This window comes from Muntiacus reevesi, chromosome 15 (genome assembly GCF_963930625.1).
Source record: "Muntiacus reevesi chromosome 15, mMunRee1.1, whole genome shotgun sequence".
Lineage (NCBI taxonomy): Eukaryota > Metazoa > Chordata > Mammalia > Artiodactyla > Cervidae > Muntiacus > Muntiacus reevesi.
The window spans coordinates 44730846-44758568 of NC_089263.1; the positions used below are offsets into that span (position 1 = coordinate 44730846).

The window sequence follows — 27723 nt, forward strand, 5'->3', positions numbered from 1 at the left end:
GGAGGCGGCGGGCGGTTTGGACCACAGATTAGCAGCGTGATCTCCGGCGGTTGAGACCTGCCTGTGGCTCTCCTTCAGGGGCTCCCCTCTCCCCACTCCTGGAGGACCCCGCTCCGAGGAGGACCCAGGGACCCCGGGGTTGGGTTGGTCGACCGCAGCGGGTCGGTTTGGTCTCCTAGATTGGCCCTCACGGGTTTCCCTATCGGGAGCCTTCTGCAGAGTTTGTCAAGCTGCACGCTCTGCCTCTGATAACGCAAGTAAAAAAAAGTGACCCTGGCCTAGAACTCCATCGGCAGGGCCCCGGCGACCCTTGCCCTCTGGAAAGCCAGAGCGCAGTGCAGTTCTAAAGAAGGAACAGGTGACTACATTCCTTGGAGTTAGTTGTCCTGAAACTGTAGGACTGAAATTGACAAAAACCAAGTCAAAATAAATCCAATTTATGCTTATCTTACAATTGAGTTAATGTAGTACTTTTCTAAGAAGTGACTTTGGCTTAAGTGAATTTATCTCATACCTCATTAACTTGAGTTTTATTTGCTGAAAGACCAAAGGAAAAAAAAAAAGGCCTTAATACAAGTAAGTCGCTTCTATACCTAATATCCATGAGCATCTGTGTAATTTGTGTGTAACAAAAGCAGATTCATGTTCCAGTCCTGACCTACTGAATCACAATCTGTGGTATAGGGCTCAGAAAACTGTGTTTGAGTAAGTTCTCCAATGATTATTATGTATGTTAAAGTTGGTGAACCACTGACCTAAATAATCAAGGAACATTAAGGAACTCCCAGTATATTCTCTCTATGAAGCGACTGATTATTCATACTTAGCCTTTTAGGAGAGTTAGCAAAACAAAAATACTATGACTTATATACTAGTTTTAAACCACAAGTTGCTGCTATGTAAGAGAGACAAGATTCTCAAATTTTAGGAAAATACTTGCCACACCCCTAACAGGCAGGAAGTGATAAGCCTAAAAAGGAGGAGAAGCTTTGAAACCCTTATTGTCATATTATTTCTTAAACACGGTATTCAGTATTAACTATATTCAGTTTGAACCATATAAAATTGCTATTTTTGAAGGCCATTGAATATCAGTATATGTAACAAGGTTCAACTTAATATATATGATTTCCAATTAAATGTACAAAATACAGTAATTGGTTTTATATTTTGTCTTTATTTCTTAGGTTGAGCTATTAAAAGCTGATAATAATGACAGTGAGCAATTGGAGAGACTTATTACTTCTGTGGTCAGATATGCAAAAACAAATTTTCTCATATTTGATTAAAATTACCTAGTTTGAAATGCTTACCAAGAAATCGTTTTCAGAAATATTTGCTATTTAGATATAGTAAAAGCTTTTAAGCAATGTTTCAATTTATTGCTAATTAAATATGAGGCCCTAAGTATAACATAGAATCACTTACTCATTCAGTAAATACTGAGAACCTATTATATACTAAGCACTAAAATCAGAATTTCAGAGCTCAGAGAAAATATTTCCCTCATTTTCCATTGAGGAAACTAAGTTTCCCAAGATCACACCATAAGTTATTGGTATAGCTGGATTCAATTCCAGGATTCCTTCTTCTAAGAGCCATGGAATTATAGATTTAAATGTTAATCACAGACCAAATTACCTTTGGTCATACTGAAACCTAAAATAATTAAATGCTACCAAAATTAATTGTGTATATAAGTAGATAATTTTTTTCAATTAAAGAATTTTTTTGGATTATTACATACAATTAAATCCCAAGGCACACAGGGAAGCAAATTCTACATTAATTCATTGAGAGTTTTCTACATGTCAGCATTATGCTCTGGCAATATTACAGTTAAAATCCCCTCGAGTATATAATCTAATGAAAGAGATCACACCATGTTGCAATGTAAGTAAATTTTTCCCTTCCCTAGATTATTTCAGGAAATACAGCAGTACTCCCAGGTCAAGATTTAAAGACAGCCTTTTGACATCATTCATGTTTCCATTAATATCTTTTTTTTTCATAAATATCTTAATCTATGAATATTTTAACCTGAGGAGGTAGATGCAAGTTTGAGGTCTCACTCAGACCTCAACCTTTCAGGATCCCAAGGATTCAGTCAGAAGACTCCCAGACTCTCTCTTTCCAAATACCCTTTTAGAAAATTGCTATCTTTTTTTAACCTCTCTGCATTAGAACAAATTTCTTTGAGTAAAAAAAGCAAGACCTGATATCACAGGTGGTCTAATCCTATACCTCTAGATAAGCTGAGAAGATAGGACCTGGGTATAAGAGCATTCTGGAGCTTAGGAGTCAGCCAGTGGTAATCCACAGTCAACAAGTACCCACTATGCTCAGAGCTCTGATTATAGGGCATAGCTCTTAGCTGCAGCCAAATTTGCCCATGGCCAATATTGGAACCCTGGGAGGTTAGCACTGGGAAAAGCAAAATTTAATTGACTACTATTTCAGATTTCTTGGACACAATCCATCACATTACTCTTTCTATAATTATTTTACATAAAGGTGTAATGTCCTGATATTAGAGCAAAACTGCTAAAGTATCAAGTTTATATTTTTTAATTATTGATTTATTTACTTGATCTTGGTTGAGAACTACATAGCTAAATTATGGATTTATCAGTTTGCCAAGTGACTAGAAATTAAGCTTTTAGGAACCTTAAAATACTTACTGAAGGGACTTCCCTGATGGTCCAGTTATTAAGACTTTCAGTGAAGGGGGTAAGGTTTCCATCCCTGATTGGCGAGCCAGGATGCCATACGCCTTGGGGCCAAAACATAAAACAAACAATATTGTATCAAATTCAATAAAGATTAAAAAATAGATACTGAACTTAAGTATCTGACAATTTCTTCAATGTCTTTTTGGAATAAAGCTTTTGTATTGCACCATAGGATCAGCTACTGTTCAAGGCCAAAATAATAGTGACTTAAATGAGATAGAAATTTTATTTCACCCTCAGGTAATGACACAATTGTAAGCCAAAATAAAGCTCAGGCCTGCAGAGAGGAAGAAAAGTAAAAAGGGTAAAGAAAACCCTCGAAATTACATAAATCTCATTGGTTAGAACTTGGCCACAAGGGCTATGCCTAAGTATGAGGGAGGTTGGGAAAGGTAGTATTTTGCTGGGTGACAATGTGTCTAGAAAAATATATACCGTTATGGGGAAAAGGGAAGAAACATATTAAGAAACAACTGGCAGTGTCAACCACAGTTTGGGGAAAAGTTTAGGAACCAAGAGCTATGCTTTAAAATTATAGTATTTCTCAGTTTGAAAGATTCTGTTTTCCTCAAGTCTAAAGTTTATCTTCATCAGTTTCTGACTAGAAAATGCAATATAATCCCATGGTATTCAATGTACTGTGACTGGAGCCACATTTACAAATACCATTCCCTAAAGATACATAGACACTGTAGGCTAGAGACTCTTCTTTAGATGTCAAAACACACTCTATATACACATAGACATACAAATGCAGAATTTGGCATACATAGAGCCCATCCATGGAGTAGGGTGGGAAGTTGGGAAGAATGCTCTGTGGACACCAGATTAAGAAATCTTGACCAGTAGAAGAGATTTCAACTCTCGAATGATTCAAAAGACCTATATTATTCTCAAGTATTCTTTTGCAGAAATATTAAAGAAATGTTGTGTGCAAATGAAAGGTACTTTAAAATCTGCAGGTCTGAGTATCACTGCTCTAAGTCCTCAGTGATTTATAGTTTACACTATAAATATAGTTTACACTTTATACCAAAGCAACATGTTATTTAGGACAGATCCTAGGTTCTGATGCATTGGATTATTCTATCACCTAACAGAGCAGTTCTAAGTTTCAAGGAACTTCAACTTCAATTATTTGTATGAACAAAATAATTACTTGGCAATCTTTTTTCAATATATTATTGTGATATGATAAGAACAACACTTAGAGGCCATTTATTTACAGAGTTCTATTACTTAAGAGGTAACTGTGAATGTAGAGTTATGACCTATGAGCCATCAACATGCAGAAATCCTTTTACTTGCTCCTGGAAGCTTCCCAGGCCTTCACTTAGAACAAATTTTACACCCAATTCTAGAAAGGTTGATAGGATGGACATCTAATATTTTGGTTCACAGCAAATTAGAAAAAAAAAATAATAAGAGAATAGACCAGAGGGAAAGCAGGGAGATTCTAGAAGAGTGAAGGGCAATCTGCAACCTTCAGGCCACAGTCAACCTGCCTAGCAAATTGTAACAATTACGATAATTACAATATTCATGTAAAACTTACTTATGCAAGGTGCTTGGCTAAGATTTTTACAAACCACTGTCTCATTCACAATATCCCTGTGCTTGGGCTTCTCATTGCAGTGACTTATCTTGTGGTGGAACACAGGCTCTAGGCCCGTGGGCTTGGTTGTTCTGCAGCATGTGGGGTCTTGTGGGACTAAGGATGAAATCCGAGTCCCCTGCATTGGCAGGCAGGTTCTTAAGCATTTGATCATGAAGGAAGTCCTGAAAATAGTCTCATCTTACAAATGAAGTGGATTGCCAAGTGTCAGATGTGACTGAGCACAGCACACACACAGGGCTGTTTATAATGAATATAAATTCAAAAATAATTCCTAGAAAAGCTGTTACTTACTCTCAGATACATTTTGGGCTTCCCTGGTAACTCAGATGGTAAAGAATCTGCCTGCAATGCAAGAGAACTGGGTTCGATCCCTGGGTCTGGAAGATACTCTGGAGAAGGAAATGGCAACCCATTTCAGTATTCTTGCCTGGGAAATCCCATGGATAGAAGAGCCTTGCAGGCTACACAGTCCATGGGGTTGCAAAGGGTCAGACACAACTGAGCGACTAACACTTTCACTTTCACAAATGAGAAATTCTGGCACAGAAGTTAAGTAACGTTTGCCTGAATTCATTCTGAATACTTTATATATTACTGGAACCTAAGTATACACATATATGCCTCTATATTCCTCTCCAAACTTGTTATTTTCCATTTGAAAAAAAATTATAGCCATCCTAGTCCCAGAGGATGTGAACTGGTATCACATAGTGGCTTTGATTTGCTTTTCCTCAATGACAGATGAAGTTGGCCATCTTTTCATGTGATTATTAACAAAGTCTGTTAAAGCCCATTGCTCATTTTTTAATTGGACTGTTTGTATTTTTGTTATTAAATTGTAAGAGTTCTTTACACATTTTGAATATTAAGCTCTATTATATATATGATTTGCAAATGTTTCTTCCATTTTTTACTTTCTTGATAATATCCTTTGATGCACAAGTTTTTAATCTTGATGAAGTCCAAGAGTTGAAAGACTATTCTTTCCCCTTTAAATGGTCTGGAACGCTTATTGAAAATCAATTGGCCATAGATACTTGGGTTTCTTTCTGGATTCTCTACTCTTTCCACTGGTCAGTATGTCTCTCCTTATGCCCCAACCTCACTATTTAATTAATCTAGCTTTGAAGGCTTTGACATCGGAACACATTTCTCCAACTTTCTCTTTTCCAAAATTGCCTTGACTATTTGAGGCCCCTTGCAATTCCATATGAACTTGAGGATCAGCTTACTGATTTATGCAAGAAAGGCCATTGGAATTTTGATAGGGGATTGCTTTGAATCTGCAGATGACTTTGGACAGAAGTGCCATTTTACCAATATTAAATCTTATGATCTATGAATATGGGATGCCTTTCCATTTAACTATGTCTTTAGTTTCTTTCATCATTGCGTTGTAGTCTTTAGTATGCGCACCTTTCACTTCCTTGATTTAATTTATTACTGGGTCTTTTATTATTTTGGATGCTGTAGTAAGTGGATTTTTAAAAATTTCCTATTTGGATAATTCTGCTGGTATATGGAAACACCACTGATTTTTGTATTTTGATCCTATAACCTGCAACTCTGCTGAATTCATATATTAATTTTTCGGTGGATTTTTTGTGATTTTTTTTTTCCTACATAGAATCATGTCACTTGCAAATAGAAATAGTTTTATTTTTCTCCCAATTTGGAGAACTTTTGTTTCTTTCTTATATAATTGCTCTCTCTAGGAATTCCAGTACAATGCTGAATAGCAGTGATGAAATTAGGTGTCCTTCTCTTGTTCCTGACATGAATATGTTACGTGTGAAATCTTCATATGTGCTTTTTATCATGTTAAGGAAGTGTTCCTTCTATTCCTATTTTGCTGAGTGCTTTAACATGAAATGATGTGGAATTTTGTCTGGTGCTTTTTCTACATCTATTTAGATAATCATGTAGGTATTTTTCCTTTGTCATATTAATATGAATGTACTATATGGATTGATTCTATCATGTCTTAACACCTTTTTATTCCTGGGATAAATTCTGTTTGTTCATGGTGCTTTCTCCTTTTAATATGCTTTTGAATTTAGTTTGCTAGTATATTTGCATCATAAAGGATATCGGTCTGTACTTTTCTTGTGATATCTTTTTCTGGCTTTAGTATCAAGGAAATTTTGGTCTCATAGAATGTATTAGGAAGTATTTTCTCCTCCCTATTTTTGGAAAAAGTTTGAGTTGAATCATTGTTAATTCTTTAAATATTTGGTAGAATTCACCTGTGAAGTCATCTGGTCTTGAACTTGTTTTATTGGATTGATTTTAATTACTGATTCAATTTGTTTACTTGTTATAGGTCTGTTGAGATTTTCTATTCTAGAGTAAGTTTTGGTAATGTGTATATTTTGATGAATGCGTTCACTTCATCTAAATTATTTAATTTGTTGGCATATAATTGTACATAATATTCTCTTAAAATCCTTTCAGTTTCTGTAAGGCCAGTAGTAATGTCCCCACTTTCATTTCTGATTTTATTAACATCTGTTTTTTCTTAGTCAATGTAACTAAACTTTTGATGTTTTCACTTTCATTTCTGATTTTAATAACATATTCTATCTTTTTCTTAGTCAATGTAGTGCAAGTTTTGAAAATTTTAAAACATTTTTGAAGAACAAAACTTTTGGTTTAGCTGATTCTATTATTTTCCCTATTCCGTATTTCATTCACCTCCGCTATAATATTTCTTTCCTTCTGCTAATTTTGTTTTCTCTCCTTTTTCTAATTTCCTAAGGTGTAAAGTTAAGCTATTGATTTGAGATGTGTTCTTTTTTAATATGGTCATCTACAGCTGTGAATGTCCTGAGCACTGCTTTTGGTTGCATCCCATAACCTTAGCATGTTGTGTTTTCATTTTTATGTTTCTCAAGTTATTGTCATGGGCTGAATTGCCTCCTCCGGAAAAGATGAATTGAAGCCCTAACTCCAAGTACCTCAGCATATGACCTCATTTGGAAATGGGGTATTTATAGAATAATCAAATTAAAATAAGCTGATTAGGATGACCCTAGTACAATGTGTATTCTTATAAAAAGGGGAAATTTAGACACAGGAAGATATGCATAGAAGGAAGACTGTGTGAAGAGACACAGACAATGCCACTTAATTATAGTTGTCTATAGTATGCTCTGAGTCCAGGAAGTGTGACACTTCTACCTTGTCCTTCTTTCCCAAGATTGCTTCAAAGGTTTTTGTGGTTTCATATGAATTTTAGATTTTTCCTATTTCTGTTAAAAATGCCATAGGGATTTTGATAGGGATTGAACTGAATCTGTATATCACTTTGGGTAGTATGGACATTTAAACAATACTGTCTTCCAGTTCACAAGCATGAATGTCTTTCCATTTATTTGCATCTTCTTAATTTCTTTAGAAATGTCTTACAGTTTTCAGTATACAAGTTTTTCACCTCTTCAGCTAAGTTTATTGCTAATTATTTTATCCTTTTTCATGCTATACTAAGAGCAATCATTTTCTTAATTTCCTTTTCACATTGGTCATTGTTAGTGTATAGAAATGTAACTGATTTCTGTGCATTGATTTTTATATCCTGAAACTTTGCTGAAATTGTTTATTACCTGTAGTAATTTCATTGTGGAACCTTTAGCATTTTCATCTAAAATAATATCATCTACATAAAGAGTTAATTTTACCTCTTTATTTCTAATTTGAATGCCTATATTTTTTCTGCCTAATTGAAGTGACTAGGAACTTCATGTTATGCTAAATAGTAATGGTGACAGTGGGCATCTTTGATGTGTTCCTGATCTTAAGGGAAAAGCTTTTAGGTATTCACCATTGACTATAATGTTTGCTATAGGTTTTTATACATGGTTTTTATTATGTTGATATATGTGCATGCAAGTTCTGTCACATATGACTCTCTGCGACCCCAAGTCTCTCTACAGACTTCTCTGTTCATGGCATTTTCAAGGCAAGAATAGTGGAGTGGTTGCCATTTCCTTCTCCAGAGGATCTCCTGACCCAGGGATGGAACCTTTGTCTCCTGAGCCTCCTGCACTGGCAGACTGATTCTTTACCCCTGAGTCACCTGGGAAATCCATTATGTTGAAATAACTTTCTTCTATTCTTAGTTTGTTGTCTTTTTTAAATAATGAAATCAAGTGTCAAGTTTTGTCAAATGCTTTCTCTTATTTCAGTTGAGATACTCATGTGATTTTTGTTTTTTGTTAATGTTGATTGATTTCGATATGTTAAATACAGCCTTTGTTCCAGATAAAAATCCCACGTGGTCATGGTAAATAATCATTTTAATGTGCTGTCAGATTCAATTTGGGAGTATTCTGCTGAGGATTTTTTCATCATTGTTTATCAGGGATGTTAGTCTGTTGTTTCCTCTTTTTATCTAGTTTTAGTATTAAAGTACTGCTGACCTCAGAGGATGAGTTTCCAAGTGTTCCTTCCTCTATTATTCTTTGGAATTTTGAGGAGGATTGGTGCTAATTCTTAAATGTTTAGTAGAATTCTCCAGTGAAGCCATCTGGTCCAGCACTTTTCTTTGTCGAGAGGTTTGATTACTGCTTCAACCTCCTTACTAGTTATAGATCTGTTCAGACTTTTTTATTTCTTCATAATTCAATCTTGGTAGATTGTGTTTTTCTAGGAATTTATCAGCTTCTTTTAGGTTATCCATTTTGTTGGCATATAACTATTCATATTTGTCTCTTATGGTCATTTTTTAAAAAATAATGGCTTTAACCGTCATTTTAAGTATACCACAGGGGAAAGTGTGCTTTAATTAAATATACATACCAGTGATGCCGGCAAGGTTGAAAGTTACTCCTAATGTTAATAGCTATAAAAAGTAGTTTTACATGATAAGACAATGAGAAGGGAAAAAAAACCAATCCCTTTGAAACAAAAAAGTTCACAGTGGTTTGTATCCAACAGTATGCATTTTAGGACAACATGTACAGACTGAGCACCCTAGAGCTCTTTATATCCTAAAGAAAAGGAGCATTTACATTATCCAGGGGCTTTACTGAATTAAAAATCAGTTGTACACTCACCCCTTAGACAGGGTACACTGTTTTAAGTGTACAGCTTTTACATCATCATTAAAGTTGTTTACAAAAGGAACAGAGAACAAAACAAAACATTTTTCCTTGGGAGTGGAGAGTTTTTCATAGGCTGTTATAACCAGCAAATACCATTCCTTAAGTAAAAAATGGAAAAGGGAGGAGGCCCAAAACACTGTTTGAGCAAGCTGATCAATACACATTACAGTTTTTAAAAATGAAGGTTATATACTATATGTTACAAGTCCCAACTAAGCAGTGTCAAAATGACATCTATTTCTTTGTTTGCTTTGTGATGATACCCCTTGGGGGTGTTATGGGTCTCATGGCATTTGGCTTCTTTTTCTCTGCTGCTGCTGCTAAGTCGCTTCAGTCGTGTTCAACTCTGTGTGACACCATAGAAGGCTGCAGCCCACAAGACTCCCCCGTCCCTGGGATTCTCCAGGCAATAACACTGGAGTGGGTTGCAATTTCCTTCTCCAGTGCATGAAAGTGAAAAGTGAAAGTGAAGTCGCTCAGTCCTGTCCCGACTCTTCGTGACCCCATGGACCTGCAGCCTACCAGGCTCCTCCGTCCATGGGATTGTCCAGGCAAGAGTACTAGAGTGGGTTGCCATCTCTGCAGGCTTTAAAATCTGAAAAGAACACATCAGATGTGTTTTGTTCACACGCATCATGGTACCTGCATTGTCAAACTCTCTACAGTAATTGGGCATGGAAAACAGAGTGACCAACTGCCTCTTCGCAAAAAATTCAAATCCTTCTTCAACCACTTGATGGACTTTACATATAAGATCCAAATTATGCTTATGGAGAAATTTTACAACCACTTCTGCATCAAGTGTGGACACTCCTCTGTCATTTTCACCCCAGCTTAAGACATCTTTATCGGGGTCAGACCACAAAAGATCACAAAGAAGACCTTGATCTGGTATACCAGTTGGTCGCATAATTCACCAAATCTGTTCCATGGATTGAAGATCTGGTGATAAACCTCCATGACAGTAGAATATTTTCTCATCTGCGATGGCTGCTATCAATAAACAGTTAAAGTAGGCTATGAAAGCTTTCCATGGTTTAATATCTTCTTTTACATTCATCATAAAATCCATAAATTCTATTGATGCTGGCACATTCGTGGTTTCCTCTGAGAAGAAAAAATTTTTCAGGATATTTGATTTTGTAAGCCAACAAGAGGCTGATAGTCTCCAATGACTGCTTTCCCCTATGCACATGGTCCCCAATAAACAGGTACTTGCTTTCTGGCAGGATTGCATCACTCTACTCAAAAAGTCGAAGCAAATTGTAGTATTGCCCATGGATGGATATCACCACATGTCTTGAGTGGTGCTTCAAGTTCTAGCAGGATAGACTGATTGAGAAAGGTCTCTTGGGACTTTAAGCACGGTCCTCTGATTTCATTCTCCTATAGCTAGACATTCTTACTAGGCTTGGACTCTCTCTTACAGCAGCAGTTAGATGCCACCACCAATATTGAGTTTATTTATATCTGCCTTCGCCTTCCCACTGCTAACCTTCTCGCAGAGGCTCCACCGCAGCCTTGGGCCAGGATTCACACCTCCTTTCCCACACCACAAGCATAGAGATGGTAGTGGCAGCGGTGGCAGAAGCTGGGGCAGGTCCTCCCTCAACCACCCCTCTGCCTTTTCTCCCCACTGGAACCATGAGCTCTTGTGATCATGTTTAATTCTGTCACATCAGTGGCAATGTCTTCTATTTCATTTCCAATTTATGAGTCCTTTTTTTATGTTTTTTTCTTTGAGTTTAGGCAAAGGCTTATCAATTTTGTTGATCTTTTAAAAAAAAAATCAACTTTGGATTCATTAATTTTTTTAAAAGCTGTCTTTCTAGTCTATTTCATTTATCTTTGTTCTAATCTTTATTATTTCTTCTCTTCTTTGAACTTTGGACTTAGTTTGGCTTCATTTTCCTAGTTCCTTGAGGACTAAAGTTAGGTTGTCAACTTGAGATTATTTTTTGATGCAACCATTTACTACTATAAACTTCCCAATTAGTACTCCATTTGCAGCATCCCATAGTTTTGGTATTGTGCTCATGCTCAGTCCTTTCAGTCATGTCTGACTCCTTGTGACCTTCTGGACTTTAGCCTGCCAGGCTCCTCTGTCCATGGGATTTTTTTTAACTTAATACTGGTTATTAATTTGCAGATTTTCCTATTTTCTTTGTTGTTGATTTCTAGTTTCATTTATAATTGGAGAAGGTACTTTATTTCAAATTTCTTAAATTTACTAAGACTTGTTTTCTGGCCTAACATATCTTGGAAAAGGAACATTTCCGACTCTTTGTGACCCCAAGGACTGTGGCCTGCCAGGTTCCCTTGTCCATGAAATTTTCCAGGCAAGAAGATGGAGTAGGTTGCCATTTCCTTCTCTAGGGGATCTTACTGGACCAGGGATCAAATCCTCATCTGCATTAGCAGGCAAGTTCTTTACCATTGAGCCACCAGGGAAGCCCCATTGTTGGATATAATGTTGTTCATATGTGTACTAGGTTGGTCTATAGTGTTGTCCAAGTTGTCTGTTTCCTTATTTGATCTGCTGTTTTGCTGTCCTACCTGTAGTTGAAAGTTGGGCATTAAAGTCTCCTATTATTATATTGCAATCTATTTCTCCCTTCAGTTCTGTCAATGTTTGCTGCATATATTTAGGCATTCTAAGGTTCAGTTCAGTTGCTCAGTCGTGTCCGACTCTTTGCAACCCCATGAATCGCAGCACGGCAGGCCTCCCTGTCCATCACCAACTCCCGGAGTTTACTCAAACTCATGCCCATCGAGTCAGTGATGCCATCCAGCCATCTCATTCTATGTAGTCCCCTTCTCCTCCTGCCCCTAATCCCCCCCAGCATCAGGGTCTTTTCCAATGAGTCAACTCTTCGCATGAGGTGGCCAAAGTACTGGAGTTTCAGCTTCACCATCAGTCCTTCCAATGAACACCTAGGACTGATCTCCTTTAGGATGGACTGGTTAGATCTTGCAGTCCAAGGGACTCTCAAGAGTCTTCTCCAACACCCACAGTTCAAAACCATCAATTTTTCGGCGCTCAGCTTTCTTCACGGTCCAACTCTCACATCCATACATGACCACTGGAAAAACCATAGCCTTGACTAGACAGACCTTTGTTGGCAATGTCTCTGCTTTTCAATATGCTATCTAGGTTGGTCATAACTTTAATGTTAGGTAATGCCAAAGAATGTTAAAGCTACTGCACAATTGCACTCATCTCACACATTAGCAAAGTAATGCTCAAAATTCTTCAAGGCAGGCTTCAACAGTACGGAAACTATGAACTTCCAGGTGTTCAAGCCAGATTTAGAAATGGCAGAGGAACCAGAGATCAAATTGTCAATATCTGCAGGAACTCTCTTGCTTTTTAATGATCAAATTTTTATTTACAAATTGTTACATCTTGTTGGTGAATTGACACTTTATTATTACATAATGTCCATCTTTGTCACTTGTGATAGTTTCTGTCTTAAAGCTACTTTATCGGACAGAAGTTGGCATTCCTGCTCTCTGCAAGTTCTGATTGTATGTAGTACCTTTTCTCTTCCTTTTACTTTTAATATTTCCTTAGATCTAAAGGGTGTCTCTTGTAGGCAACATATAGTTGATCTTGTTTCCTCACCCATCTAGCCAATCTACATATTTGAATATACATTCACATTTAAAGCAATTGTTAAAAAAATAATTACTGACAGGATAAGATTTACTATTGCCACTTTCTAAGCTGCTTTTCGTATGCTGTGTAATTTTTCTTCCTATTCTTTTCTTTATTGTTGTCATTTTAAAATTTTAAATCAATGGATTTTTTATAGTGAACTATTTTGATTCCTTTCTCCTTTCCCATTATGCATAGGCATATATAGAATATATTTTCCTTTGGTTACCTCTGTCCTACCCTTTATGTTGATGACACACACAAAAAAGATGACTTTTTATGTTGCAAATCCATTAACAGATTTGTAGTCTTCATGCTTTTGTGTTTTAAATTTTATACATTTAAAAGTGATTCATGCATATAGATTACGATACTATAGAAGTCTATATTTGTCTATAAATTTACCTTTACCAGGGAGCTTTATATTTTCTTATGGCTTTGTATAGCTGTTTACCATTCTTTCATTTTAACTTAAAGAGTTCCCTTCAGCATTTTCTGTAGAGCAGGAGTAATGGTGATGAACACCTATAGATTTACTTTATCTGGAAAAATCTTTTTTTCTTCTTTGTTATTTAAACAGATTTTTGCAGAATATAGTATTCTTGATTGGCCATTTTTTTCTTTTAGCACTTTGAATACATCATACCACTCCCTTCTGACCTGAAAAGTTTCAGCTGAGAAATGTGCTTATAATCTCATAAAAAGCTCCTTTGTACATGAGAAATTGTTTTTTCTCATTTTCAAGATTCACTTTTTGTCTCAGATTTTTGATAGTTTGTGTATCTCAGTACAGGTCTCTACATTTATCTCATCAGAATTTTTGAGCCTCCTGAATTTTATGTCAGTTTCTCTCCTCAGATTTGGTGAGTTTACAGTCATTATTTCTTCACTGCCCTCTTTTTCTTTTCCTTTTCCTTCTAGGACTCTCATTATGCTTATGTTGTTTCACATGATGGTGTTCCATAAGTCCCTTAGCCTCTCTTAATTTTTCTTCATTCTTTTTTCTTCTTGCTCCTCTGCCCGAGTGATTTTGAAAGTCCTGTATTCAGTTTCATTGATTCTTTCTTCTTTCTGGTCAAGAATTCAATTTCAGAATTTCTGTTTAGGTCTTCTTCATAGTTTACCTTTGTTAATGTTGTTGTTAACATAATGTTTTCCTGACTACACTAGTTATCTATCTATCTGTGCTGTCTTAATTCACTGAGCATCCCTATGATGGTTATTTTGAATTTTTTGGTAATTCATATATCTCCATTTCTTTAGGATAGGTATCAAATTTAATTTGTTCCTTTCAATGGGTAATGTTTCCCAATTCTTTGTATGTCCTGTCATCTTCTGTTGGGACTTTAGCATTTGAAAAATCAGCCACCTCTCCCAGTTTTTGTGGTCTGGCTTCATACAGAGAGAAACTGCTATAATCATTCCAGCTAGAGATCCTAGAGACATCTTAAGCCTTACACGCACTTTGGGCTTGTGTGTGTAATCTAATAATTGAAGAGGTTTGCCAGTTTCTACTGAGACTCCCTTTCTGGATCTTTCTGCCTTACTGTGGCCTCTGTATGCAGTAGTAAGCTAAGATACTTGTCTCCCATCTAACTTCTGCCATAGTATAGTGGAATCTGGGGCACATTGATTGCTTTTGTTCTTAGCAGCCCCAAACTGGCTGCCCGTTCCTGTCAGTTTTTAGATTCAAGAAAGATAGAAACCAGTCCCCTAGGCACCTTCTTGAAAATTCAGATCATTGGAAATATGTTCTCCTTTTTCTTCTCAGTGAGAAGATGGGAGTTGACTCCCTATCATGTTATATTGGGGGTGAATCACTTGCAAGTGAGTGCCACAAGCTTTCTTACTGGGTACTGATGCAGTTGGTTTCACATTAACCTTGGGTGCAGGACCCACTTAACTGGTTTCTGGATTTTTTACAAAGGCAATTGGCCCATGTATTATTGTTAAATTTGTGTCTCCATGGGAGAAGGAGGGTCTGGGGTTGCCTATTCCACCATCTTCTTAATTTCACTCCTGATTTGAATCTTTTCCAATGAATTTGTATTTATGATATAAATTATGGCCTGTCTTGGAATATTTTATGCATACCTGAAAAGAAAGTGTATCCTGTTGTTCATAGCTTTTCTATAAAAGTCAGTTAAGTAAGTTGGTTAATACCATTGTGATTGATTGTGCTGTTCAAGCCTTATATACCCTTCCTGATTTTCTTTCTGCTTGCTATCATTTTTTGAGATGAGTGTGAAATCTCTGATTATAATTTTATATTAATTATGGATTTCTCTCTGCAGTGCTAACACATTTTGTTTTATATATTCTGAAGTTCTTTTATTAGGTACATAAGGAAAGGGAATGTTGTTTAGTCGCTAAGTTGTGTCTGAATCTTTACAACCCCACGGACTATAACCTATTAAGTCCATGGGACTTTCCAGGCAAGAATACTGGAATGGGTTGCCATTTCCTTCTCCAGGGGATCTTCCCCACCCAAGGATTGAACCTGAGTCTCCCGTATTGGCAGGCAGGTTCTTTACCCCTGAGCCACCAACAAAACCCTAAGAAAGGGAATGGTAGAAGACAAAGACACTGAGATCAGGGGAGGATTAAGCTCAAAATTGCAAATTAAAACAAGATACCCTTTACAATAAAAACCTATCTATCTATCTATCTAACCTTGTAGTTTCTATATCTCCAGAGAACACTAATAAAAAAGGTATTTTAAGCTACATGTGTGCATAGATTTTATTATTTCCAGAACTGATCGGTGTGGCTAGCACATTGTGGGAAACATATTTGTGAACTTAAAAGTATTCATGATCTGACATTCTTTTGCTCTCTGTAATGAAAATGAGGTTCATTTTCTTTACTTCTCTCATACTTATGCAACTTATAAGAGGGATAAGGACATATTGGCTTTGATAATTGACTTGAGAAAAAAAAGCTCTAATTGGGGCCTTTCATTTCTTATAGACTCGCAACTGTTAGCAGGATTAAGAATGAAGAAATGTACATGTGAGTGATGATGGTGGTGGAAGGGGTTGGGAAAAAATTAGTTATTGTGGCATGTAAAGTTCAAGAAAAGAACATTAAAGAGTTACTTCTGGTAAGTGGGAAGGACTAAGGAGAAAAGGCATAATGTTTGAACTCACTGAATAAAAACAACAGAAGGAAAAACAGGTTACTAAAAGGAAAGAAAACATGGATTTTCTTCTTACCCCAGAGGTTTTTCACACCAAGCTAATGAACTTTAAAAAACCAGGGTTAATGTACCCTTAGCCAAAGAAAAATAATATAATCACATTGTTTTAATTTAACTTATAAATTCATTATTTGGTTTGACTTTTCTCAGTGTTGTGATCACTAGTCTCTCTTATTTCTTGCTATTCCATAGCCAGGAAAAGCAACTCTCCCTCCTTTTTTTAAAAATAACATAAATTTGAGTAGCCCTTAAAGCTTTTCACAAGTCTAACCTTTTTTTTACTGATTAGAGTGCTCTTCCCATCTACTCTGACCCGTTCTCCTTTTTGCCTCCCATATTTTTACGGTACTTTTTGTCCATAAATATCTGGTTCAGACCTTGACTGAAGTAAAGAAAAATGGATTTCAAAGCTGAATCTATAAAAAAGGAAAATTTCTTCAGAGCCCCGTGCATTCATTACAATATAACCAAGAGCTTGTATTACAACTGTGTTCCAACTAATTTACATTGGTTTATTCACCCGCCCCACTCTTTTTTACTAAAGTGTAAGTTCCTTTCATTAACTTTAACGACTAACATAGCAGACCGTCAAGACTTTATATAATACATATTCTTCGGGGATATTTAAGAAATCATCACTATTGCTTATTATCCAAACCCAGAAGAGTACCTGGCACATGGTATGTCCTCAATAACCATGTGGCGTCTGAAGGAGTTAACGTGACATTTATAAAAGCAACAATTTTCTGTGGTACAAAAAAATCACATTTGAATTACTATCAGCTATAATCCTTTCTTATTTCAACACGGAGGTCCACGAATTGAGGACTTAATTTTTTAATTCTGTAAAGTTCAACCTTTTGTCTTAAAGAATCCGTATCTTGAACGTTAAGCATCCATATTTTTTTCTTAAGTACCTGTCAAAAGGTAACCACCTCCTAGTTTTAGTCAGAAGCGTTCTTTGTCTAAGAGGTGGGTACTGCTTTTTGCTAGTCCAACTGGAATCCGACTGCGGCCTTTTTCATTCAACCATTCCTTCCCAACACGTCCCTCTTCTCTCCCTGGGGTACCATCCCTTCTCCCTCTCACCTCAAGATAAAAACAGAACCGGAAACCCCATTTCCGCCAGTTTCTGTGGAAACTCCACAACACTCAAGTTGAGGCCACAAGACACGTTGTTACGGACGTGGTTTCCCTTCCCTAACCAGATTAACTTTTGTCCCGGGAATATTTGGTCTCACAGAATGCGCCGTTCATCTCAGGCCTGACAACCTTAACTACTAAAACTGTCTTCTCCAAACTCCAGTGTGGACTTGCTCCGTTGCCTAGGGTCCCCGCCCCGCCCCACGGCCCCAGTGGCGCGAAATGCGCATGCCCGGTGCGCGCCGCCTGCCCCCGCCCGGCGTCTGCTCCGCCTCTGCTCCTCGTGGAACCTCGCGCGCCGCGCGCGTCTGGCCCCCTCCTCCGTCGCGCCCCGCGGGGGCATTCACGGGCGCGCGCACCTCCTCGCGCAGAGGAACCCGGGGCAGGGACGCTCCGGGCGAGCTGCGATTGGCTGACGTGGAGGCTGCGCGTCTGGCCTGAGAAACTGGGCGAGAGCGCAGAGTCGGCTCCCGGAGCTGTGCGGGACGCAACTCCGGTAAACGGGTAGGGTGGGAGGTTTGGGCGATCCGAGAAAGGGAGGGGTGGGTTGAGACCAGCCCTGGAATTTCCGGCCGCAGCCTCCTTGGAGAAGGGGAAGGGGCCGCGCAGGAACTGCACCGGGTGAATGCTGGCCCCGTGCGGCCGGGAATGATGGGGCTCCCTCGAAGGTCAGCGTTGTGTGGTCCTCCGGTTTACTTTCTCGGCAGGATTTCGGCTTCTTCCCCTGTTTCTTATTACAAGAGTGCTGCAGCTAAGTTTTTATTCGAGTTTTTTTTTTGTTGTTGTTGTTGTTGCTTTGCTTTTCCCTTAAGAGGCAGTGAGTTGGAGGTCCTGGCTCAACCTAGGATTGACTCCGTGCCCTTGAGAGTTACTACTCACTGGTTTGTATTTCAGTTCTCACACTTTAAGTTTCGGCAAAGAATACGGTGATTCCTTAGGTAGGCGGAGCCGTGCTGTAGAAAGATACTGTTAGAATTTTTTGAGTTCATAGTGTCTCTGGGCCCACATTTCTCGTTCTGGCTGGAAGATGACACCACCCGATAGTATTTGTGAAGTATTTACTTTAAGCACCGTGGGTGGAAGGAACTGAATGAACACAAGATAACAGCATTATTAGGATGTCGTGGGAAGAAAAAACTTTTCCACCAGAAGAGGCTTTTTGAAAAGCTCCTCTGAACATTTTATGCAGATTAAATCACAGTGGTAGTAGATAAAGGTGAGCCAAAACAAAGGGCCAAACAAAAGTACTTTTTTTTTTTTTTTAAGTACGTTTTAAGGAGCTTCCCCCCCCCCCCCCCCTCTTCTTTCCCAGATAACTTTCACAATGACAAGTTACTGGCTTTTCAAAGTTTCTCTTTGGGATCTATTGTGGAACTAACCTGAAATGACGGTTACATAAACATGTGGGTATCCTGTGCAGTAGTATACCAAGAGAATTAATTAAAACCACTTTCTATGTAAGGTAGCAGGAATTAAGATATCTCATTGGTGGTAACGATGACAAATCAGAAAAGTGAACAGAAGATGTACACAATTTTCCTTCAAAGGCGTAGAGTTTGTAAATATGAAATGTTTTTAGTGCGTTAATTATTAAAGGTTAATAGACACACAGAAAAGTGCATGAATCATAAGTGTACAGTTCACTGAATTTTCACAAAGTGTGTATATCCAAGAAAGAACATTACTCACATTCTAGAAGCCCCACTTTTCAGTTTCTGACATCATCAGTAAATTTACTGATTATTGACTTTATATAAATGGAATCATACAGTGTATAGTCTTTTGTGTCTCACTTTTGCTTAATATTTGTGGGATTTATACAAGTTATGTAGCAGTTGTTTGTTCTTAATGCTGTGCAGTATTTTATCCAGCCTTTGGCTATTACTAATAGGTCTGGTATGAACATTTTTTTTAAGTATTTTGGTGAATGTATGTATACATTTTTGTTGGATATATACCCACTGGTGAAATGACTATGTTATAGGATATGCATATATGTATTTCTGATATTGTTGTTGTTGTTTAGTAGCTAAGTAGTGTCCCACTCTTTTGCCACTCCATGGACTATAGCCTGCCAGGTTTCTCTGTCCTTGGGATTTCCCAGGCAAGAATACTAGAGTGGGTTGCCATTCCATTCTCCATGGGATCCTCCCAACGCAAGGACTGAACCTACATCTCTTGTGTTGGCAGGGAGATTGTTTACCACTAAGCCACCAGGGAAGCCCATTTCTGGTATGTTGTTGTTCAGCTGCTCAGTTGTATCCAACTCTTTGTGACTCCATGACCTGCACCATGCCATGCTTCCCTGTCCATGCTTCCATCACCAACTCCCAGAGCTTGCTCTAACTCATGTCCATTGAGTCAGTGATGCCTTCCAACCATCTTGTTCTCTGTCGTCCCCTTCTCCTCCTGCCTTCAATCTTTCCTATCATCAGGGTCTTTTCTAATGAGTCAGTTCTTCGCATCAGGTGGCCAAAGTGTTGGAGGTTCAGCTTCAGCATCAGTCCTTCCAGTGACTATTCAGGACTCATTTCCTTTAGGATTGACTGGTTGGATCTCCTTGCAGTCCAAGGGATTCTCAAGAGTCTTCTCCAACACCACAGTTCAAAAGCATCAATTTTTCGGTGCTCAGTTGGATCAATTATTCTTCAACTCCCACATCCACACGTGACAACTGGAAAAGCCATAGCTTTGACTAGACGGACCTTTGTTGGCAAGGTGATGTCTCTACTTTTTAATATGCTGTCTAGGTTGGTCATAACTTTTCTTCCAAGGAGCAAGCATCTTTTAATTTCATGGCTCCAGTCACTGTCTGCAGTGGCTTTGGAGCCCAAGAAAATAAAATCTGTTACTGTTTCTACTTTTCCCAATCTATTTGTCCTGAAGTGATGGGAAAGGGATACCATGATCTTAGAGTTTTGAATGTTGAGTTTTAAGCCAGCTTTTTCACTCTCCTCTTTCACCTTCATCAGGAGGCTCTTTAGTTCTTCTTTGCTTTCTGCCATTTCTGGTATACATTACTAAAAAATTGTTCAAATCAGTTTCCACATGCTTGAAACATTTACCATCATCCTTTTCATTTTACCCATTCTGTTGGGTAGTGATATCACATTGTGGTTTTTCCCTAATTTCTCTACTGATGAATGATATTTACAGCCCTCTGTATGTCTGTTGGCCATTTGGGTATCTCCAGTGTCAGGGGTTATCAAATTTTTTGTAAAGGGCTAGATAGTTAATATAGGCATCTTGCTTTGTAGAGTTTTAGTTAAAGCAATACTGTGTGAAGCTAGGACTGCTCGTATTTTAGGCATTGCGGGCCATATAGTGTCTATTTCATATAGTTTGTATTTTCTTCTTTCCTTTTTTTTTTTTTTTTTTTGCTTGCCTGTTTGCTTGCTTCCCTGTCTACCTTCCCATCCCTTCTCCGCTCCTTTTCTTCCTTCATCCCTCCCTCTCATTCTTCTCTTTAATGTTCTTTTCTCCTTCCTTCCTTCATTTTGTACTTCGCTAAACATTACTGTGTTGAAAATGACTATTCATAAATGACCATTTGATCTTCTGTTCATTGTGGGTGGTGACATCATTCCATTCACTTCAGTCACTCAGTCGTGTCTGACTCTTTGTGACCCCATGGACTACAGCATGCCAGGCCTTCCTGTCCATCACCAGCTCCTAGAGCTTGCTCAAGCCCATGTCTGTTGAGTTGGTGATGCCGTCCCAACCATCTTATCTTATGTCGTCCCCTTCTCTTCCCGCCTTCAATCTTTCCCAGCATCAGGGTCTTTTCCAATGAGTCATTTCTTCACATCAGGTGACCACAGTATTGGAGTTTCACCTTCAGCATCAGTCCTTCAAATGAATATTCAGGACTGATATCCTTTAGGATTGACTGGTTGCATCTCCTTGCAGTCCAAGGAATCCTCAAGAGTCTTCTCTAGCACCACAGTTCAAAAGCATCAATTCTTGGGAGCTCAGCTTTCTTTGTAGTTCAACTATCACATCCATACATGACTACTGGAAAAACCACAGCCTTGACTAGATGTACCTTTGTCGGCAAAGTAATGTCTCTGCTTTTTAATATTTGCTGTCTAGGTTGGTTACAGCTTTTCTTCCACGGAGTAAGTGTCTTTTAACTTCATGGCTGAAAGTCACCATCTGCAGCGACTTTGGAGCCCAGAAAAATAAAGTCAGCCACTGTTTCCACTGTTGCCCCATCTATTTGCCATGAAGTGATGGGACCGGATGCCATGATCTTAGTTTTCTGAATGTTGAACTTTAAGCCAACTTTTTCACTCTCCTCTTTCACTTTCATCAAGAGGCTCTTTAAAGTTCTTTGCTTTCTGCCATAAGGGTGGTGTCATCAGCATATCTGAGGTTAGTGATATTTCTCCCGGCAATCTTGATTCCAGTTTGTGCTTCATCCAGCCTGACATTTCACACGATGTACTCTGCCTATAAGTTAAGTAAGCAGGGTGACAATATGCAGCCTTGACGTACTCCTTTTCCTATTTAGAACCACTCTGTTGTTCCATATCCAGTTCTAACTGTTGCTTCCTGACCTGCATACAGATTTCTCAAGAGGCAGTTCAAGTGGTCTGGTATTCCCATCTCTTTCAGAATTTTCCACAGTTTATTGTGATCCACACAGTCAAAGGCTTTGGCATAGTCAATAAAGCAGAAAAAGATGTTTTTCTGGAATTTTTGCTTTTTTGATGATCCAGCGAATGTTGGCAATTTGACCTCTGGTTCCTCTGCCTTTTCTAAATCCAGCTTGAACATCTGAAAGTTCACGGTTCATGTACTGTTGGAGCCTGGCTTGGAGAATTTTGAGCATTCCTTTGCTAGCGTGTGAGATGAGTGCCATTGTGCGGTAGTTTGAGCATTCTTTGGCATTGCCTTTCTTTGGGATTTGAATGAAAACTGAACTTTTCCGGTCCTGTGGCCACTGCTGAGTTAGTATTAGCATATATTCAAGTAAATACCTAAATTGACTTCTATAAACCACCTAAGAAAAGAGTTGTTAGCTAAATATGTTAACATACTTTCAAAAGTTTTTTTTTTTATACTTTTAGTTCTAAGTGAAAGGCAAGGGGCCAAAAATAAGAGATGAACTGGACAGTCCAGTGAAGCTTTTAAGGAAGACAGGACCTCAAACTTAGGGAGGGGTGCCACAGTTGAGTTTCATGGCTCAAGCAATTAGTAATTGAAAGTGAAAGTCGCTTAGTCGTGTCCGACTCTTTGCAACCCTATGGACTGTACATGGAATTCTCCAGGCTAGAATGTTGGAGTAGGTAGCCTTTCCCTTCTCCAGGGGATCTTCCCAACCCAGGAATCGAGCCCACGTCTCCTGCGTTGCAGGCAGATTCTTTACCAGCAGAGCCACAAGGGGAGTCCTTGTGGAAATAATTGTTAATTACCTCATGAGTGTACTCAATCGTGTAGATATAAATGTCAACCAAGCCATCCCAAGCTGGAACAGCTCAAAAGACAATATCCATCTCAAAATATGACAAAAAGTTTATGCTTTTTGATACTTTTTTTACTCAGTGTTGACAACTGCCTGGATATCCGTGTTTTTTGTAGCCTTTTATGTAAATCAACAAAGGTTGTATTTCCTTTCTTTTCTTCTTCTTACATCTCTTTTATTACTCAGGTTAAAAGGGAATGAGAGATATTTAACACCAAAACATTACAGTCACCCATTGCTATTGTTCAGTTGCTCAGTCGTGTCCAACTCTTTGTGACCACATGAACTGCACAATGCCAGGGTTCCCTGTCCTTCATTATCTCCCAGAATTTCCTCAAACTCATGTCGCGGCTTTGAATCAATGATGCCATCTAACCATCTCATCCTCTGCTACCCCGTTTTCCTCCTGCCCTCAATCTTTCCCATCATCAAGCTCTTTTCCAGTGAGTTGACTCTTTGCATCAGGTGGCCAAAGTATCAGAGCTTCAGCTTCAGCATCAGTAAGTATACTTTTACAAATAGCCCCATTGAATGATGTCTAACTCAGTGAAACTATGAGCCATGCTGTGTAGGGCCACCCAGGATGGATAGGTCATGGTGGAGAGTTCTAACAAAATGTGGTCCACTGGAGAAGGATATGGCAAACCACTTCAGTATTCTTGCCTTGAGAATGCCATAAACAGTATGAAAAGGCATAAAGATAGGACACTGAAAGATGAACTCCCCAGGTTGGTAAGTACCCAATATGCTACTGGAGATCAGTGGAAAAATAACTCCAGAAACAATGAAGAGATGGAGCCAAAGCAAAAACAACACCCAGTTATGGATGTGATTGGTAATAGAAGCAAAGTCCAATGCTGTAAAGAGCAATATTTCATAGGAACCTGGAACGTTAGGTCCATGAATCAAGGCAAATTGGAGGTGGTCAAACAGGAGATAGCAAGAATGAACATCGACATTTTAGGAATCAGCAAACTAAAATGGACTAGAACGGATGAATTTAACTCAGATGACCATTATATCTACTACTGTGGGCAAGAACCCCTTGGAAGAAATGGAGTAGCCATCACAGGCAACAAAAGAATCCAAAATGCAGTACTTGGATGCAATCTCATAAACAACAGAATGATCTCTGTTCACTTCCAAGGCACACAATTCAATATCACAGTAATCCAAGTCTATGCCCTAACCAGTAATGCTAAAGAAGCTGAAGTTGAATGGTTCTATGAAGACCTACAAGACCTTCTAAAACTAATACACAAAAAATGATGTCCTTTTCATTATAGGGGACTGGAATGCAAAAGTAGGAAGTCAAGAAACACCTGGAGTAACAGGAAAAATTGGCCTTGGAGTACAGAGTGAAGCAGGGCAAAGGCTAATAGAGTTTTGCCAAGAGAACGCACTGGTGATAGCAAACACCCTCTTCCAGCAACACATGAGAAGACTCTACACATGGATATCACCAGATGGTCAGGGCTGAAATTAGACTGATTATATTCTTTGCAGCCAAAGATGGAGAAGCTCTATACAGTCAGCAAAAACAAGACCAGGAGCTGACTGTGGCTTAGATCATGAACTCCTTATTCCCTAATTCAGACTTAAATTGAAGAAAGTAGGGAAAACCACTAGACGATTCAGGTACAACCTAAATCAAATCCCTTACAAGTATACAGTGGAAGTGACAAATAGATTCAAGGGATTAGATCTGATAGACAGAGTGCCTGAAGAACTATGGATGGAGGTTTAGGACATTGTACAGGATACAGGGAACAAGACCATCCCCAAGAAAAAGAAATGCAAAATGGCTGTCTGAGAAGGCCTTACAAATAGCTGTGAAAGGAAGAGAAGCTAAAGGCAAAGGAAAAAAGGAAATATATAAACATCTGAATACAGAGTTCCAAAGAATAGCAAGGAGAGATAAGAAAGCCTTCCTCAGTGATCAGTGCAAAGAAATAGAGGAAAACAATAGAATGGGAAACACTAGAGATCTCTTCAAGAACTTTAGAGGCAACAAGGGAACATTTCATGCAAAGATGGGCACAATAAAGGACAGAAATGGTATGGATCTAACAGAAGCAAAAGATACTAAGATGAAGTGGCAAGAATACACGGAAGAACCATACAAAAGAGATCTTTACATCCCAGATAACCACAATGGTGTGATCTTTCACCTATAGTCAGACATCCTAGAATGTGAAGTGAAGTGGGCCTTAGAAAGCATCACTATAAACAAAGTTAGAGGAGGTGATGGAATTACAGTGGGGCTATTTCAAATCCTAAAAGACAATACCGTGAAAGTGCTGCACTCTCTATGCCAGCACATTTGGAAAACTCAGTGATGGCCACAGGACTGGAAAAGGTCAGTTTTCATTCCAATCCCAAAGAAAGGCAATGCCAAAGAATGCTCAAACTACCGCACAATGGCACTCATCTCACATGCTAGCAAAGGAATGCTCAAAATTCTCCAAGCCAGGCTCCAATAGTACGTGAACCGTGAACTTTCAGACGTTCAAGCTGGATTTAGAACAGGCGGAGGAACCAGATATCAAATTGCCAACGTCCATTGGATCATTGAAAAAGCAAGAGAGTTCCAGAAAAACATCTATTTCTGCTTTATTGACTATGCCAAAGCTTTTGACTGTGTGGATCACTATAAACTGTGGAAAATTCTGAAAGAGATGGGACTACCGGACCACCTTATCTGCCTCCTGAGAAATCTGTATGCAGGCCAGGAAGCAACAGTTAGAACTGGATATGGAACAACAAAGTGGTTCCGAATTGGGAAAAGAGTACATCAAGGCTGCATATTGTCACCCTGCTTATTTAACTTATAGGCAGAGTACATCATGTGAAATGTCGGGCTGGATGAAGCACAAACTGGAATCAAGATTGCCGGGAGAAATATCACTAACCTCAGATATGCTGATGACACCACCCTTATGGCAGAAAGCAAAGAACTTTAAAGAGCCTCTTGATGAAAGTGAAAGAGGAGAGTGAAAAAGTTGGCTTAAAGCTCAACATTCAGAAAACTAAGATCATGGCATCCGGTCCCATCACTTCATGGCAAATAGATGGGGCAACAGTGGAAACAGTGGCTGACTTTATTTTTCTGGGCTCCAAAGTCGCTGCAGATGGTGACTTTCAGCCATGAAGTTAAAAGACACTTACTCCGTGGAAGAAAAGCTGTAACCAACCTAGACAGCAAATATTAAAAAGCAGAGACATTACTTTGCCGACAAAGGTACATCTAGTCAAGGCTGTGGTTTTTCCTGTAGTCATGTATGGATGTGATAGTTGGGCTATGAAGGAAGCTGAGTTCCAAGAATTGATCCTTTTGAACTGTGGTGTTGGAGAAGACTCTTGAGGATTCCTTGGACTGCAAGGAGATGCAACCAGTCCATCCTAAAGAAAATCAGTCCAAATATTCATTTGAAGGACTGATGCTGAAGGTGAAACTCCAATACTGTGGTCACCTGATGTGAAGAACTGACTCATTGGAAAAGACCCTGATGCTGGGAAAGATTGAAGGTGGGAGGAAAAGGGAACGACAGGATGAGATGGTTGGATGGCATCACCGACTCAATAGACATGAATTTGAGTAAACTCCAGGGGTTGGTGAGAGACAGGGAAGCCTGGAGTGCTGCAGTCCATGGGTTGCATAGAGTTGGACTTGACTGAGCGACTGAACTGAACTGAACTCCTTAAGAACTGAATCCTCCCAACAGCCACTGAGGGAAGTTGGAAGATTGTGTTCCGGTTAAATTTTGAGATGACTTTCGCCCTGGGTTAACACTGTGGCCTCAACCTTGTGAGATACTCTGAACCGTCCAGGACCGAACTGATCAGTACCCAGTTCCTCAGAAACTTTGAGATGATAAATGTGCATTGTTTTAAGCTGCTCAGTTTTGGGGTGACTTGTTAGGTGTCAGTTGTTCAGTCACGAGGTCATGTGTGACTCTTTGTGACTCCGTGGACTGTAGCACTCCAGGCTCCTCTATCCTCTACTGTCTCGCAGTGTTTGCTCAGATTCATGTCCATTGAGTCGATGATGCTGTCTAACCATCTGTTCCTCTGACATCCTCTTGTTTTGCCTTCAGTCTTTCTTGGCATCAGGTTTTCCCCCCAGCAGTCTTATTCCACAATGTGTTTCATCCAGCCCAGCCTGTTCCACAATGTACTCTTCAGTAAGTTACATAAGCAGGGTGACAGTATACAGCCTTGTCATACTCTTTGAGCCAATCAGTTGTTCCATGGCTGGTCCTCTTGCTTCTTGACCTACATACGGGTTTCTCAGGAGACAAGTAAGGTGGTCTGGTACTCCCATCTCTTTAAAAAATTTTCACAGGGCATTGTGATCCACATAGTCAGAGATTTTAGCACAGTCAATGACGTAGATGTAGATGTTTTTCTGGAACTCCCTTGCTTTCTCCATGATCCAATGAATGTTGGCAATTTGATCTCTGGTTCTTCTGTCTTTTCTAAATCCAGCTTGTACATCTGGAAATTCTCTGTTCACGTATTACCAAAGCCTAACTTGACAGATTTTGAGCATAACCTTGCTAGCATGTGAAATAAGCACAATTGTACAGTAGTTTGAGTACTCTTTGTCATTACCCTTTTTTGAGATTGGAATGAAAACTGACGTTTTCCAGTCCTGTGGCCACTGCTGAGTTTTCCAGATGTGCTGACAGTTGAGTGCAGCATTTAAAAAGCATTATCTTTTAGGATTTTAAATAGCTCAGCTGAAATTCCATCACTTCCAGTAGCTAACTAATAAAGTGCTCTTGCTAATTTAAAAAAAAAA

At 38.8% G+C, this 27723-nt stretch overlaps 1 protein-coding gene and 1 pseudogene across 2 annotated transcripts in view; one reads left to right on the plus strand and one right to left on the minus strand.

Annotated features, from left to right (window-relative positions):
- Positions 1-74: 74 nt before the first annotated feature.
- Positions 75-17008, minus strand: LOC136146973 (serine/threonine-protein phosphatase alpha-2 isoform-like; annotated as a pseudogene).
- A 734-nt stretch (positions 17009-17742) lies between these two features.
- MIPOL1 (mirror-image polydactyly 1) overlaps positions 17743-27723 on the plus strand; it is a 283902-nt gene continuing 273921 nt past the window's right edge. For both annotated transcript variants that reach the window (XM_065906169.1, XM_065906171.1), the window contains exon 1: positions 17743-17948. The gene's annotated coding sequence lies outside the window, so the exon portion shown is untranslated. The remainder of the gene's footprint in view (positions 17949-27723) is intronic.